General features: G+C 37.5%; 1 protein-coding gene across 1 annotated transcript in view; it reads left to right on the forward strand.

Moving 5' to 3' along the window:
- The window catches only part of DPP10 (dipeptidyl peptidase like 10), a 656,594-nt gene that overhangs the window by 158,117 nt on the left and 480,761 nt on the right, over positions 1-17,716 (forward strand). The window lies entirely within an intron of this gene.

A 17,716-nucleotide genomic window follows, 5' to 3' on the forward strand; every position in this document is an offset into this window, starting at 1 on the left:
CATGCTTCTACAACCCACCCAGTGGTTCCTCAAAGACTGAACATCATATACAACTTGGAATTACAAAACATGGTCATTTCTGGTATAGAATTGAGCTAGTTCAAAAGTCAATTGGTATTATGAAGTTGTAGCATGTAGTTGAATGTTGTGTTGCTGCTCTGTTCTGTTATTATGTAGTTCCTACTCCCAGCTTTGTTGCTTGAGAGTTCATTAAACATGTTGCCTTATGTAAAAAATGTGATTAAAAATAGATTTCTTTCAGAGTCATTTAGTCAACAATTATGATGGCTAATTATACAAATAGCAATATCAATTGTTTTAATGTGGTACTTATGAAATATACCTTATTTATAAAAATATAGACTTGAAATGTATAACTCCTCAAAAATATAGTTTGTAGTTCTTAATTAACATATGAACAGATTGAGAAATTGAGAGAATCAGGAAGAAGAAAAGGAAAGACAAATATTTTTTTATAAAAATATATTTTATTGATTTTTTTACAGAGAGGAAGGGAGAGAGATAGAGAGCTAGAAACATTGATGAGAGAGAAACATCGATCAGCCACCTCCTGCACATCTCCTACTGGGGATGTGCCCGCAACCCAGGTACATGCCCTTGACCGGAATCGAACCTAGGACCTTTCAGTCCGCAGGCCGACGCTCTATCCACTGAGCCAAACCGGTTTCGGCGGAAAGACAAATATTTTTAAAAGAGAAAGGAAACATTTCTTGGTAAGAGCTGGCTTATCCAGCGTTCTCTTTAGGAACTCTGTCTTAATTGCCTCGTTGGTACATCTGCAGTTCAGTGTAATTGGGCAATGACTCTAATGCTTCAGAATGCCAATAATTTTTGTTAATGGAAGATGAGCTTTCATTCAGAAAAGTGTTCCACTTAAACATAAGAATTTTAGCACAATTATTAAAAAAAAAAAATGAAAGAGTCAGATAAACGGCCTCCTGTTGGTGACTGTTAACCAGAAGGAGGAAATTTGTGCCGTGGTGCCTGTGTGTTTCCTTCCATCCCGATTCTAGTATCTTTCCAGGTGGGTGACTCTCTTTCTCCAATTTTTTTGTTACTCACTGAGGCCATACTGACACTTTCGGATCCTTGAGTGTATAAAAAAGACCTTGTAGAATTTGCCATTCACTGAATTAAACTTCCTCTATTCAACCCTTTTCAGGTTGTCTCAATATAAAAGCACAGTATAATTACACTCATTTTGTCATATACTTATTAATTTATTAAAGCAAGGGCTTTGGCAAGACACACACCTTAGTTTGAGTTTTGGCTCTATGATTTACTAGTAGTTTTGGGAACTTGGTTAGTTATTTGGCCTTGTCCCTTATTTCATTCATCTGTATTATGGGTATTACATGTAATGCCAACATTACAGTATTATTATGAGGAATAAATGTGATCATATACGTCAAGCTTTTAGCATAGTTTCTATCACTGCTGCTGTTATTCCTCTTATGATCACTATTATTCAGTAATTATTGATCACTTGACACAATACCAAACACTGTGTTACATGAGGGAGATTTTCAAATGAAAGTATAAAATATCTTGGGGATATAGACTTGTGATTTCCATGTTAAATTATCACAGGTAGAAATCTGGAGTCAGTCTTCAGTGGTCTGTTTGTCCATTCATGCAGGTAATTCTGGAGTTCTTATAATGTTATGGGTGCTCTGGTAGTTGGCTGATCACCCCTTGAATTATATTTATTGCCTCCTATCCTCCTCTTTCTCAACTACACAGAAACACAACACCCACACATCCCCAACCTAAGCATTTAATTTCATATGAGGTTAATAAATGGAAGTGGAAATTATTATTTAGACTTACAATGTACTAAGTGCATTTCACATACCACATGTCCAATTGTCTTTAGGTTTCACTATTAATTTTGGGAGATATATTATGAAATGAAAAGTAGAAGTCAGTATGCTGGGGTGGGAAAGGTATTGCTACAGAGATCGGACAACCTGTGTTCTGCACTCTGTGTTTGTAAACTCAATGCTGGTAGGGCCTATAAGATTAAAAAGTTGAAGTGGATTGGTGTGATGGCAGTGGTTAGGGATGTGCTTGAGTTATAAACAAGCATAAATATTAGCCTAGTTCCATGGCCTTCATGAAGGGCTCAAACAAAACATATCAGTGAAATATAAGGCCAGAAACCTAATGAGGTGTCACCCAAGACCGGAGTCAGAAGCCTGGAATCACTCTTAGAAGTTATCACATTAGGAAAAAAAAATCTGAGTTTGTTTAATCTCTAGTTCTAAAGACTAGAATGTGCATCAAGACCATTACCATGGACTTTTGAATTGGCACAACTCTTTGTGCTTGTCTGTGCACAGACTTGAGTGCTCTGATTGCACCAAGCCTTCCTCTTCTTACCCTCTGGTTTGAAGTCTCTCACCTGTGCTAGAATAGATCCACCAGGGAAAACATTCCACAGGAAGGTAAGGTACACCTTCCCTCCCCTTCCTCATGCACCCTTTGCTCATCAATATGTTCCCAAGGTGCAGTTTTCTAGGTAAAACCACTGGAAACTTTCAACCAGGAAGGGGAATACATATCAGGAGAGGAAACTTCTGATCCTGAAATTATTCAGTAAGGTAAAAATATAACTAGACCTTAGTACAAAGGGCTGACTCAAGGACGATCCTTCCAATTAGGATAGAAGTCAGAAATGTATATGTATTTCATAGCTATATGAACTTGAGCAAATCAACTGTCTCCTTTAACCTCAAGTTTTTTTGTTGAAGAAAAGGGCATCTTTGGTTTGTGGCAATGGGAAGTGACCTTTTAAAGTTTAATATCACAGCTTTAATATCTATGATCTAATCTATATATATAAAAGCCTAAGTGACTGGACGACCAGACGACCGGCCAGTAGCTATGACATGCACTGACCACCAGGGGGAAGACGCTCAATTCAGGAGCTGCCCCCTGGTGGCCAGTGTGCTCCCACAGTGGTAGCACTGCTCAGCTGACAGGCAGGTGCCAGATGCCTGGCTCATGGCTGGCTAGAGCAGCTATGGCAGCACAAGCCTCTCCTGCGGACACTCCCCTTGCACGCCTGTCGGCGCTGCACAGCGCCCAGCCTGGGCTCAGGCTCCTCCCCGGCCTCCTGCTGCAACATGAAGTAGTGCGGGATGGATGCAAACAGCAGGCTCGACGAGCTGGTGGGTAATGCCGGGCTGCAGCAGCACAGAGGTCCACTGATCCGCACAGGCCAGGCTGAGGGACCCCACTGCTGCATGAATTCGTGCACCAGGCCTCTAGTATAATAATAATGACAACAATAATAGTGGCTTGTTTGATAACAGATATAATAGTAGATTAAACCTGGTGAGCTCTTTCACTAAGCCTCTTCTGCCTTGAAAATATCTTTTGTGGGTTTTTTTCTGGGGGGTGTGGAACCCATACAAAAAGTTATCTAGTCTAAGACAGGATTTAGAAACTGTTTTGCTCAAAATAGCATCACATTTTTCAGGTAAGTGCTAAGGAATGCCAGCCTATAACCAAAGAAACACATGTTCATTGTAATTTTGGTTTGATTGCAAATCTTATTACAGAAGTAATTTGACACAGGTGTCTTATTTTCCAAATTGTCAACAAATTATCTGCCTTGTGAAGAGAAGTCCTAATTATTTTTGAAGAGTGGGTTAACCATTCATGTATTTCTTTAACAAATGACTATTTCTGAAAGGAACAAATTATTCAGTCCAACTTTTTTCTGATTAAAAAACAGACTCTGTTGAATGTATTGATCAAGCCCACTCTTTTTGTTGTTGTGCTGAGTTCATTTAAAGAAAAGAAGGAGTACTTGCATTTATTTTCATAATATATTCCTATGAGGTCAGTAATTATACTCTACATATGTGTGAGTGTGTGTTCATGCTTAAAGCTGTGGAAAGCAGTCTTATGTAGCTATGCATTTACTTTGCAGTATCATATTCCTATTTAATATGTAGAATGAGAATGACCATTGTCAGGAGACAGCTCATGCACCATAGTTACCTACATGGAGCTGTTTGAGAAGAGAGATGCCTCTTTTATGAGTTACAGAGTATTTGGTCGAGGATATTGATCAAGCTCTTCAGTCCCTTGCCACCTGTGGACGGTGTATATTCCCCCAATTCTTCAGCAACAGTGACCTGTTGCCCTTGGATTGATGTGTGTAATCAGTCAGTGTCAAAACAGGGTCATCAGGTTAATTCACTAGCGTGGCTGACTAAAGACAAAGTTGTAAAGCAGTGAAATTGTGTCTTATCATTCGCTCTAGCTCTTGCTTTTTAGACAATTACTCATTCTTTTACTATCCTCCTTAGGTGAGCATTCTGGGTTGGTCATTATCTGTCAATCAGAGTATAAAGTAAGCCAAGTATTCATGTCAAAGACACCCGAACTCTGCTCAATCTCAGTTAAATAAGAATTAAGTAAGGATTCTTCAGTTCCTCTATATAAATGCCTTTATTTTCACTCTTTGAAGTATCTCAAATAGTGGTAATTTTACAGTGGGTTCAGAAGCCATTCTGGGGAATAATTTACACAGGTTGAGATTGCCACTGCGATGCTCATTAAATAAACCCTTATGTCAGATAAGAGTTTTGATCCATGAAGTTATGCTCAAATAGTTCACTTGAGCCAAGATTTAGAACTAAGGAAATGAAGGGAACTAGAGAAATTTAAGTAACCCTATGCAAAAAATAAACAGGCAAGACAGAAAACTAGAAGACCACGTGACCATGTAGTAAAGACTTTTCTCTTCCTATTGTCTTCGACACCAGATTTCTACATGAGGCTTAAAAAGTTAATCTGTCCCCATTTATAAAAAAAGATACAATTTTCCAAACAGCATTCAGTAAAATTAAGTACTGTATTGGCCTGGTGACAGCTGATTTGTTTTTGTTATACAAAAATGAATTTATTCTGGTTACTCTTATATTCAACCAAAGTAATTGCTCCTGGTTATAGTTAGTTAAAATGTCATGTTATATTATGTTACAAACAATCTCTTGGCAGCTATAATTTAAAAGGTGTCATTTAAGCATCTGACCTGTGTTTGGAAATGTCAAAGCAACAATCAAACTATCCCATTATCCTTTTATGAGGGGGAAACAATGTTTTGCAGAATTTGAGATTTGCATTACTCACTTGTAAACATCAACATCAACCAAAATGCAAATTGCTTATTCAATTTTGTTAAGTTAAAAAAGGAGGCCTGTTGTACTGCTAGGCATAAGCTAAATAGTCTCTGCTTGTTTTCCCAGGAGCAGCACAGATGAACACATTTGAATATGGTGCAACCTAGTCACCAGCCAAAGGGAAACGGACAGATTGTAACAGTTTCCCCCAGATAACATGTACTGTTGTTACTTTTCTAGTAGATTTATCTCTGATGTTCAATGAAAAATAATTTTCTCTGAGCATTTGTCTGTATTGTCTTTGCTTTACAGCTACATTTCAATAATGACTCAGATTTGATTCCCTTATTTATTCTCCTCTTTTGGTATTCTCCAATAAGATAAATCATGTATTTAGTTTACATTACAAAGTGTTTTGTTTTACAAGAGAGAATTTGTTTTAATGAATAGCATTTATTTATTAACTGCTTATCACATGCCAGATATTGTACTAAGTGTTTTACATGTACTGTGTTATTTACCCTCACACCATGAACATGAATTGCTATTATTAATTTATTCATAATCTATATTCAGTTGAATCTTGCTGTTACAGTAGATTGCCTGTCATACAACTGGACCACAAAGAAGCGGGGTCACTATGCCAGGCCTTTATGGCTTTAGCACATGTCTTAACTTTTGAAATATAGATTAAGATACATGATGACACCAAAGAAAGTACGGTCAAGAAACATTTCAGAAAAAAAAAAAAAGAGCCCTGCGTTATTCTGCCTCTAGATTTTTTTAAATTAGTGAATAGATTCTGTACATTTCTTAAAGGGAATGCACAGCACAGAAAGAATTAGGCTGGGATAGACAAGGGATAGATAGGGAGGAAATGACAGAAGTGGGCAAATTTTATATGAATTTTTATTCCAGAAATCATATTTTTTAAGGGACAATAAATGCCCACGATAAAAATAAGGACACATTTTTTATCCTAAACCACATTGTATAAAAAATGCTTTTATATCACTGTACAACCTTAATAATTTTTTTCATATTTTTACTTGCTCTCATTAATATAAATACTTACTTTATAAATAGGAAAGGCTGAACAAGAGAGCCTGATCATTGAGAAGCAAGGTTTCCTTAAAAGGAGAGGTTACATGTTCCTGGGGTAAAATATTTTTTTAACATACATGTGGCCCTGTGTTTGTACAAGGGGATATTTTAATATATGTAATTATTTGCCAAAGATTTTAACATCCTATGCTTTGAACTGTAACTTAACTCACCCCATTCCAAAGTTTTTTTATAAGATATAAGAAGAAACATTATCTGTAAAACAAGAAAAAAAATTACCCTTAGTTAAATAACACTTTAAACTAAATAATATGTCACTTCCTGCCTTTGTTCTGGAAAAAATAGTTTTGCTGGAAAAAACTCCATGTTTTGGTTTGTTCGTCCATAGTACTTCTCCTGGTCAAAGATTATTCATCTGAGTATAAACTCTAAAAAACTGGAATCAGGGAAACTAGACTTGGGAAACATCCCTGCTTACATGGAAGACTGTGCCTTGAATCTGGGCATCACAATTTAGCTTTTGCTTGGGGTGTAGAGTATCTCTGATCCTAGACTCACAGCTTACCTTGTTTTTTCTGGGACATCATATAGTTATACTAGAGGCCCGGCACATGAAATTCATGCGCGAGTACGATCCCTAGGCCTGGCCTGCAATCAAGGCCATCTTCCTGGCTGCCGGCAGCCGGCCCCCGCCACCACCCACCCCCAGTTCCCCATTCGCCATTGTGAAATTGGAACCTGCGGCTGGGGGAAGGGACCAAGAGGTTGGCCATTCCCTCTGTCCCCTCGCTGCCCCTGTCCCCCATCACTGGTATGCGGGGTGACTGGTGGGGCGGGGGCCTTGGCCTGGCACCTCCTGAATCTGCCGCCACCCTCCCCGGGTTCCCCATTTGCCATTGGGTGATCGGAGCCTGCCTGATGGGGAAAGGGGCTGAGAGGTTGGCCCACAGGCCCCAATCAGGTGGCCAGGGCCTGTGGGCTAGAGGCAGCTCCTGCATTGAGCATCTGCCCCTGGTGGTCAGTGCGCATCATAGCAACCAGTCATTCACCATTTGGTCAATTTGCATATTACCCTTTTAATATATAGGATAACATTAGGGGAACAAGGATGAGGAATTTACTTTTTTATCCATTACAGTTCACCACTCAGAAATTCTAGTTACTCAGATTATCTTATCACCCCATCACATTTATTATCTTTTTTTCTCTGACTCAAAGTATGCTTGCTGATCACAATTTTATTAAAATGAAAGTCATGCCCTGACTGGCTTGGCTTAGTGGATAGAGCGTCGGCCTGCAAACTGAAAGGTCCCAGGTTCGATTCCGGTCAAGGGCATGTACCTTGGTTGCGGGCACATCCCCAGTAGGAGGTGTGCAGGAGGCAGCTGATTGATGTTTCTCTCTTATCAATGTTTCTAACTCTCTATCCCTCTCCCTTCCTCTCTGTAAAAAAAAACCAATAAAATATATATATTTTTAAAAAAATAAATAAAATGAAAGTCACATATTATGAAATTATCCATTTTAAATTTAACAATTCAGTGGCATGTTGCATTCTGCATGCAACCACCACCTCTATCCACTCCTAAACATTTCATCACTCTCAAAGGAGCCCCTTAAGCAGTTACTCCCAGTTTCCTCCTCCTCCCAGCTCCTGACAATCCCCTCCCAGTCTCTATAGATTTACCTATTTTGCATATTTCATATGGAGGCGATTAAGTGATATGTGACATTTGTGTCTGACTTCTTTCACTTAGCATAATATTTTAGAGGCTCATCAACATTGTCACATTTCAGTAATTTTTGTAAAGTTAAGTGTAAAAGTTTTTACCTCATTGTTTAAATTTATTCTTGAGTGTGTTATTCCTTTGAATGATACTATAAATAGAATTGATTCCTTAAGACATTTTTGATTACTCATTACTGGTATATAGAAATGCAACAGATTTTTGAGTGTTGAGGCTATAACCTTAACCTATTAGATGTAGTAGTTTATTGTGGAGTCTTTGGGCTTTTCTCTATAGAGAGGCTAATACCATGTCCAAGTAGAGATAGTTTTACTTCTTAATCTCCATTGTGGCTACTTTTTATTTCTTTTTCTTACTTGATTATTCTGGTTAGAATTTCCAGTAAAATATTGAAGTGAAATGGTGAAAGTAGGCATCATTGTCTTGTTAGTGATCATAGGAGGAAAGCTTTTAGTCTTTCATAACTGACTGTCATCTGAACTGTTTTTTTGTTTGTTTGTTTGTTTGTTTGTTTGTTTTAAAAATGCTTTAAATCAAACTGAGAAAGTTTTCTTTTAATATTATTTTTTAATGTCTTCATAAAAAAAAGAGTGTTGGATTTTCTTACATATATTTTATCATCTATTGAGATGATTATGTGTTTTTTCTATTAATGTTTTGGTATATTGGTGGGTTTTCTTTGTTGTGGCTGTTGAGCTACCCTTGCATTCATTGGGTAAAGTGCCTTTATTAAAGCTAGATAATCCTGGAGAAACTAAGATGGCGGCATAGATAAACACCGGGAAATTGCTGCCTCCCACAACAACTTCAAAAAAAAAACAACATAAAGACAAAACGGACATCATCCAGAACTACAGGAAAGCTGGCTGAGTGGAAATTCTACAACTAGAAGGAAAGAAAAGCACGCTGAGAGCCAGAGGAGCTGCAGAAGTAAAGTGCAGAGGTACAGAGGCTCGCGCGCTCAGAAAGGGGCTGGCACCTGAGGACCTGGCTGTCTTTTTGAATAGGGAGGGAGTCACAAGCTCCCGACTGCTCTGAACTCCGGTTCCGGGAAGTCTCTGGGACCCAGGACTCATACAGGGAGAAACTGGACTGTCTGGCAGCGGGCAGAACTCGGAACTTGAGGTCTGCTTTCCCTCAGAGGTGCTTGCAGCAATTACCCGGACACTGAGACGTGAGGCCCCTTAGGGCAGGGCTGAGAATCTGCCATAGCGGCTTGCTCCGCCCTTTGATTCCCTGAGACCCTGCCCCACCCAGGCTGCAGCAGAAGCTTTTGCATATGAATGCCCCAGTCCTTTGCAACCTAAAAATTACCTAACTGCAGCTGGGCCAGACAGACCCAGAACTTCCAAGAGAAGGCCCAAGGCCCCACAGCAGCTTGCATTGCTTCACAGCTGGGCCTCATCAGGGTACCTCCAAACTCCAAAAAAGGAAGGGGAATCTGCAGTTCTCTTCGTAGCTCCTGCTGTGTAACCTCAGGCAGAGGCTAAATTAGCACCTCCTTAGATCCAAGAGCCAGTGTACCCAGTGGTCAGAGGGGGACCATCCAGATTACAACTCCTTAGATCCATAAGGGACACACTCAGGGTGCAGACTCAGTGAGCACCAAAATCCCACTGAAGCAAGTCTTGCCCCAGAAGGGTGTCTTCAGCACAGAAGTTCTCCCACTGCAGACACAGCTGATTCTCACTGCCAATTGGCCTGGAGGTCAATTCCTCCCAGTGATCCTACAACAATCAAGGCATAACTACAATAAGACTGTGCAAAAAGCCCACAAGGGGGTACACCAAGAGTGTCCACCTCAGGTAACTGGGGAGGCTGAGCCACTGGGCCCTACAGGACACCTAGCACACAAAACCACTCTACCAACACAGGGAAGCATAAAAAATGTGGAGACAAAGAAATAGGTCACAAATGACAGAAATGGAGGAAAGCAAATGACTGGATATAGAGGTCAAGGCCATATTTATAAGGTTTTTCAAGAATTTTATGGAAACCACTGATAAATTTAGTGAGATCCTCGATAAATCTAGTGAGACTCTCGAGGATATGAAAAAGGACCAACTAGAAATTAAGCATACAATGACTGAAATAAAGAATAATATACAGAAATCCAACAGCAGAAAAGAGGATCCCAAGAATCAAGTCAAAGATTTGAAATACAAAGAAACAAAAAAGACCCAACCGAAAAAGAAAAAAGAAAAAAGATTCCAAAAATATGAAGATAGTGTAAGGAGCCTCTGGGACAACTTCAAGCGTACCAACATCAGAATTATAAGGGTACCAGAAGAAGAGAGAGGGGAAGATATTGAAAACCTATTTGAAGAAATAATGACAGAAAACTTCCCCTACCTGGTCAAAGAAATAGACTTACAAGTCCAGGAAACGCAGAGAACCCCAAACAAAAGGAACCCAAAGAGGACCACACCAAGACACATCATAATTAAAATGCTAAGAGCAAAAGACAAAGAGAGAATCTTAAAAGCAACAAGAGAAAGACAGTCAGTTACCTATAAGGGAGTACCCATATGACTGTCAGCTGATTTCTCAACAGAAACCATGCAAGCCAGAAGAGAGTGGCAAGAAAGATTCAAAGTGATGAATGCCAAGAACCTACAACCAAGATTACTTTATCCAACAAAGCTATCATTCAGAATAGAAGGTCAGATAAAGAGCTTCTTCACAGATAAGAAAACGCTAAAGGAGTTCATCACCACCAAACCAGCATTATATGAAATGCTGAAAGGTATTCTTTAAGAAGAGGAAGAAGAAAAAGGAACTGTTACCATTTGTCACAGCATGGATGGAACTGGAGAGCGGATAAATACCACAGGATCTCACTCATTTGTGGAATATAATGAACAACATAAACTGATGAACAAGGACTGATCCAGAGATGGAGAGGCATTGATTGGACTGTCGGACCTTGGAGGGAAGGTAGGGGAGGGTGGGGGTAAGGGGGAAAGACCAACCAAAGGACTTATATGCAGGCATATAGACCTAACCAATGGACAGGGACAACGGGGGGGGGGTGAGGGCATGAGTGGGGGGTGGGGGGGGTAGAGGGTAACGTGGGGATAAGGACACATATGTAATATCTTAATCAATAATATATATATATATATATATATATATATATATATATATATATATGCTAGATAATCCTTTAGATATGCTTATAAATTTGGTGTGTAATTTAAAAATAAAAACAAATAGTTCTGAGATTCTCTATTAATATTTTGTTGAGGATTTTTGAATCTGTATTCATCAAGAAAATTAGTTGTTTTTCTGTTGTCTTGTCTAGACTTAGATCAGGATAATTCTAACCTTATAGAATGAGTTAGTAAGTATTCCTTCTTCTTCCTGTTTTTGGAAGAATTTGAGAAGGATTAGTGTTAGGTTTGATTGAGCAATTGAATCGATACCCCTTCCCTGTAAACTGACTTTTCAGGCCATGTTAGTATGGACATTCCCTTTTGCTGAGACCACTCTTTACTTTGAGACCACATTCCATTATCTCTCCTCTCTGGAACTGCACAGAGAATTCTCCGTCCAGAAAAAGCCCGCCAAAGTCCTTTAAAAACTACTGACTCCAGTCACTTGGTGCTGGAGCCATCTGGGGTTCAGCCACCTGGTGTGCGGATGATCAAATAAATTCGTAATCCCCTCACCATTCTGGCCTCGTGTGTTCCTCCTTCAGCGACCTAGCAATTAGTATTTATTATTCTTTAAATATTTGGTAGAATTCATAAGTGAAACCATCTGCTCTTGAATTTTTGTTGTTGTTTTGGAAATTTTCTTTATTATTAATGATTCAATTTCTTTACTTGTTATGAGTCTGTTCTGATTTTCTATTTCTTCTTGAGTTACTTTGGTAGTTTGTATTTCTAGAAATGTTCTCAATTTATTTATGTTACCGAATTTGTTGACATACTATTGTTCATAGTTTTCTCGCAAAATCTGTTTTATTTCTGTAAGATTTTTTAGTAATGCTCCTAGTTTTATATCTGACTGATTATTTGCATCTTCTTTCACTTTTATGTTAGCAACAGTTTGTCAATTTTGTTGATCTTTTCAACTTTTTATCTTGTTGATTCTCTCTATTGTTTTTCTATTCTCTATTTCATTTATCTTTCACCTTTTTTATTTTATTTCTTTAGCTAATTTTCAGCTGGTTTGCCTTTATTTTTTTAAAGCTTTTTTACATGTGAGTTTAAGCTATTGATTTAAAATATTTTTTAATGATGTTTAAAGCTATATATACGATTTCACTGCATCCCATAAGTTTTGGTTAGCTGTACAGGGTTGGGCAAAAGTAGTACACAGTTATGAGTATGTGACACATAGAATTTATTATTTGATTATTTATAATCATTATATTATTTACTTTAATTATAACTATAAGCATGCTTTTCCCCACCCCTGCATTTCTTTTTTTATTATTAAATATATATTTTATTGATTTTTTACAGAGAGGAAGGAGAGAGATAGTTAGAAACACTGATGAGAGAGAAACACCGATCAGCCGCCTCCTGCACACCTCCTACTGGGGATGTGCCCGCAACCAAGTTACATGCCCTTCACCGGAATCGAACCTGGGACCTTTCAGTCCGCAGGCTGACGCTCTATCTATCCACTGAGCCAAAACAGTCAGGGCTCCTGCATTTCTTTTTACCTGATCAGGAATGCAGTAAAGAATAGAATAACAGTAGTATGATTTGATGCCCAAATGAGGACTATCGGGTGCCTGCAGTTCATCCACCATTGGTCTGTACTAGGATTGAAGATTTTAACCCCGTGTAAAAGAGTAGTATCATTAAAAATAATAGTATTATTAGCACAATTTTGACTTCTAGGACCTAAATTTACCATCTTTCCCTGAACCACACTCTGCAGACCTCTGTTGTAAGTTATAAAAATATGATACAAAAATTTGCTCATGGTAATGTGATTGAAATAAAAAATATACCTGAGAAAGCAAGTTAAACATGGCTATGTAAAGGCTCAAAGGCTCAAGCAGGGCCATATTACTTACCATCCCAGTGTGCGTGTGTGTGTGTGTGTGTGTGTGTGTGTGTGTGTGTGTGTGTGTAACTGTGTAATTTTCCTCCTCAGAATGTGAAAAGCCTTTGTGTAAGTACATTTCTCATATTTAGGTTTTCTACTAAAACTCAGGAGATTTAATTTGAGTAAAGGTCTAGAAAGAGGTTTGAGAATGATTAGCATGTTTGAGTAATTGACTCTTTTGACTAATTAAGTCTATGAGTAAATTTTAAAGTTCTTGATTTATTTATTTAAATGATGACAAGTTTGAGGTAGAATTTAATAAGCCCTTCAGAACCCAAAAATGCATTTCTTATTTGATGAGCACTCAGAGTCTCTTCTGAAAACAAGGGGAACTAGTTCAAACTGTCACAGAAATTAGGGGATCTTAGAAATGCCAGCTACTTTATTATAGTGTGTGTGTGTGTGTGTGTGTGTGTGTGTGTGTGTTTGTGTGTATATGTGTGTGTGTTTGTATGTGTGTTTGTGTGTGTTTGTGTGTGTGTTTGTGTGTATATGTGTGTGTGTGTTTGTGTGTGTGTGTGTGTGTGTGTGTGTGTGTGTGTGTGCTGTGCTCTCCACTGTGTATGCAGAGTGCTTCAGTAAAATTCTATATGAAGAAGTCAAACCTGCCAAAGAAGAGCTGTTCTCTGTTCTGGCTGAAAAGCACTAACCACATAACCAGCATATTTCCCCTCCTTTGTCCTGAGAGAGCTTGTCAGAGTCACCAGAACACAGCTGGAAATAGTGTGATTTCCACTGAAGCCTTTCTCTGTATAAATGATGAAAATTATGCCCAAATGGACTGAGAGGTCTAGCCTAGGGCATATATGCTGGTTAACGGTTGAGTTAGGGCTGGAATATGACCTCCTAACTCTCATTGCTGTTGCTGCAACATTGTGTGCTCCTGTTTGAGAACAGGGAATGGGAGAATAGGTTCATAGCTTTTTGTCGGGAAACTATGAGAAGATGAGTGCACTGCAGGAGGCATGTTTCTTGAAAATCATATTTCAGTATTTCATATTTAATGTGAGTTTCCTGAATATTGTCTCCATGTTTGGTGAAGAAAAAGGCATGGATGGGAAGGGGAGAAACAGGCACATAAACAAATATATAATTGATAACTTATTTGCCAGCTAGCCTCTTCATTCTACTCAGTGGACAAATAGCTTTGGTCAGAATTTAGCTATTCCCCACGTAGTTAAATTTAAAATGCATTTCTTTATCATTAAAATGTCTTTCCATATGACTGTCACATGCTAGAAATGTAGTTAAGAAATATAGAACATCAGTTGGATGGTGACCTTATTTAGGAAATAAATTCAATTATAAGTGTATATAGTATGGACTTTAGAAGATATAGAGTTAATCTGAATCAGGACTGGTTTTAGTTAGTAGAGTTGATGAGGTTTGACTGGGCTCTTGTTCAAGAAACTTAGCTATTGCCAAATAATATACTAGAGAGTAAGAAAAGGGTAAAGAAAAAAATACAAAAAGGAAACGCCCAGCATGCCAAAAGGAACAAAGGTAATTTTCTGCGTCTACATGTTATGTGATGCACTAATTCTTCCTGTGCTTCTGTTTGAATGGATGAATTGCTCACAGCAATAGTAGGTAGCACGCTGCTTGAAACTTCCTTCATTGACAAGACTGATTTATCATTTATATTTTTGTGCGATTCACATTTTTTTACCTTAAATTCAATCTGGTCAAATACCCTTCCTTAAAAAAGATACTTCTGAGTGAACTTTTTCATTAACTATAAGAAGCAACTCAGTAATGTGCTTCTTGTAACGTAAAACCAGAACAAAGTGGAAGTATTTTGGCTGAAGGGAACAACTATGAAAGAGATGAATATTCCAAAGGAACAAAAACCATTTTTCTTTTGGTTCTGAAATTGTAAAATTCAAAGGTGCTTCATAAAGACCTATATATTTTAATACATTGTAATGTTTTAATAATAATAATGACAGTGGCTGACATTTAGTGAGCTGAGTACTTTATGTCCTCATTTATTTTATTTTTTAAATCCTCATCCAAGGATATTTTTTCCATTGATGTTTAAAGAGAGTGGAAAGGAGGGAGGGAGGGAAAGATGGAGAGAGAGAGAGAGAGAGAGAGAGAGAGAGGGAGAGGAGAGAGAGGAGGTTGCCTCCCAGGGATCAAACCTACAACCTAGGTACATGCACTTGATCAGGAATTGAACCTGTGACCCTTTATTGCACAGGTTGACGTTCTAAGCACATGAGCCATGGCATACCAGGACATATCTTGTGTATTGTTTTTTTAAAATATTTTTATTGATTTACAACCTAATGCCAGTTTTCTTCTGAACTACCTTCTTATGTCTCAATATGAGTTGTTGGGATAAATTTGTGATAATCACGGATTCTCAGTTTGATAAGTGTAGCCTTGAAGTTAAAATATAGAGAAAATTATTAAAATATATCAAATAATAAGATTCCAAAATAAATTAATTTCCTGAGTAATCAGATGGTAATGTGTGTCATACATGTTCTAATACTAAATAGTGTGTAACAATGATCGGGGAGTACATTTGGACTTGTAGACTGGCATGTTCTAGGTAATTTTCTTGAGGAAAACAAAATAAACTCGCCACATTTTAGTGAATGCTGTGACAATACTCTGCTTCAGAAAAGAGAAGGTTGTGGCAATGTCCCTTCAGGGCAATTTGGAGCAGAATGGGGCACTAATAAGGTCCGGAGAGGGTACACTGAGGAGTATAATTTCATTTGGATGAAGGGTTCTCTGGCTAACCTCATTAAAACCATTCTTTTAAAAAAATATATATTTTATTGATTTTTTACAGAGAGGAAAAGAGAGGGATAGAGAGTTAGAAACATTGATGAGAGAGAAACATCGATCAGCTGCCTCCTGCACATCCCCTACTGGCGATGTACCCGCAACCCAGGTACATGCCCTTGACCAGAATCGAACCTGGGACCCTTCAGTCTGCAGGCCTGATGCTCTATCCCCTGAGCCAAACCGGTTAGGGCAAAACTATTCTTAAAATATCATTTATAAAAGCATATATTGTCTCTCTTTAAAAAGATGTAATTAAAGAGAATGGTGAATGAGAACATTTTGAGAGACAGTATAAGCGTAGCTTGATTTGTCAGGGAGATATAGGTTCCAGTTTTAGTCCTGACTCTAACTAACCATCTGACCTTTGTCAGATGACATTTAACTTTGCTGATCCTAAGTTATTTTTTTTTTCCTGTGAAATAAAGATACTAATATCCAGTAGGGTTTGGGGGAGAGGGGACATTTGGAAAAGAGAGATTTGATTACAATGGATAAACAACCAAAAGGATTATGATGAGACTTGCAGATAAAGGGCTATAGAAGATAAAAGCCAGCCTGGGAGGCTAGTAAAAGAGAAGCTTAAATATTCATTATATGTAGAAGAAAGAAGTCTTTATTCTAGGACTGAAAAATTCAAGAGACCTCAGGGATAGGGCATAGCAGCTAAAGAAAATTAAAGAAAAGAACAAAGAAAAAAGAAAAAAAAAGCAATGAGGTATAAAGTTCACTCTCAGTAATGAATGAAGCCAAAGAAATGGATCTTTAAGTTTCATATATATCTCTCTCCAATTATTGTTTAAAGAGCATATTTAATTATAATAATTACTTTGATGGGTTACTTTTAAAATAAGTACTAGGGACAATTGGGATAAAATAAAAATCCTTATTATTAAAATTATTAAATAATTGCAGATAACATAACATAAAATAAAAGTTTAAAAATATTTAATAAAAATATTAAAATGTGTCTCTGTGGATTGAGCATGTACCAATAGGTTAGTTTCCCATGCCCGTGTTGCAGGCTCCATCCTCAGTACGGGGGTGTGCTCTCACATCAATGTTTATATCTCTCTCTCCCTTCATCTCTAAAATCAATAAAAACATATCTTTTAAAAAAATATTGAAATGTTAACTAACCAATAAAGTGCAAAGTGGAAAAATCTTGGGTCATATAATTTCATTCATCAAAACAGATAAAAATATTTAAACAACCATTTGCATATTAATCTAGAAGTATAAAATAGTAATAATAATAATTCACCATAAGCAGTTGGATTTTGTTATATAAATAGATGGTGGTAAGCAATTGGAAATTTCATTTATACAATTTTTATGTCATCACATTAGAGGGGGAAACATGTTTATATAAAAGAGGCTCAAAGTATATCATGACAGTAATAATTTCAAATAAATATTCTAAGTGACACTGGGATAAAAAAAAATTACATAAGCATGATAATGATTCCTTTCTAAAAATGTGAAAAAAATCTTATTAAATAATGAAATAGTAAAGATACTGCCATAATAGAAGAAAAAAGACTGTCACTATTACTAGTATCATTCAACATTATTTCAATATTTAATCTAATAGAATAATTCACTAAAATGAAATAAATGCTGTTCAGCAATTGGTGCTGGAGCGATTGGGTATTCAGTAGGCATTAAAATAAGATAAAATATGGATCTATGATTAACCCTCATGCTATATACAAAAGGTCACACAAAACGGATCAGAGATTCATATGTAAAATATAAAACTTGATCATTTTAGAAAAAAAATATAAGAGAAAATCTTCAGGACAGAGAATTAGGTGGAAGTCTTTTTTCCTTTGCCATCAAAAGCATGATTTATAAAAGGAAGGTGTGATAAACGGG

This window comes from Myotis myotis, unplaced genomic scaffold, assembly GCF_014108235.1.
Source record: "Myotis myotis isolate mMyoMyo1 unplaced genomic scaffold, mMyoMyo1.p scaffold_m19_p_8, whole genome shotgun sequence".
NCBI classification, from domain to species: domain Eukaryota; kingdom Metazoa; phylum Chordata; class Mammalia; order Chiroptera; family Vespertilionidae; genus Myotis; species Myotis myotis.